We start from the raw sequence: 439 nt of genomic DNA, 5'->3' as shown, positions 1-439 counted from the left end.
CTGTAAAAAAAATAACTACTGTACATACAAAACCCAAAAATTATAATAATAATAAAATGCTTTTAAAAAAATAAAGACAACCCTTGTGTGTCCTAAAATAAAAAGTGCAACCGGACCTTTTCTGTCTTGTTTATTTCACTTTGCAAACTGAATACTGTTATTTGGAAAGAACTGTTGAAGAACAGCTGGTCATTCTCCGTCCCAGCCCTGTGGCTGGACCCAGAGTTAAAGCTATTCTGTAAACATTTGATTTTTCTCCCCTCGGCAATTTTGCACCCCTCTTTCCTGGCGCTCTCCTCTGTCCCTTCTCTCCCCACCCCCCCCAAAACGCCCATTTTGTCCAACCCCCCCACAATCTCTCCCTCCAGCTTCCTACCCAGTGAGAAATAGCATCTCTTTCCCCCTCCCCCCGCATCCCCAGTCTGATCCGTTAAATAAA

Source organism: Alligator sinensis, unplaced genomic scaffold, assembly GCF_000455745.1.
Source record: "Alligator sinensis unplaced genomic scaffold, ASM45574v1 scaffold103_1, whole genome shotgun sequence".
NCBI classification, from domain to species: domain Eukaryota; kingdom Metazoa; phylum Chordata; order Crocodylia; family Alligatoridae; genus Alligator; species Alligator sinensis.
This window is presented reverse-complemented; position numbering follows the sequence as displayed.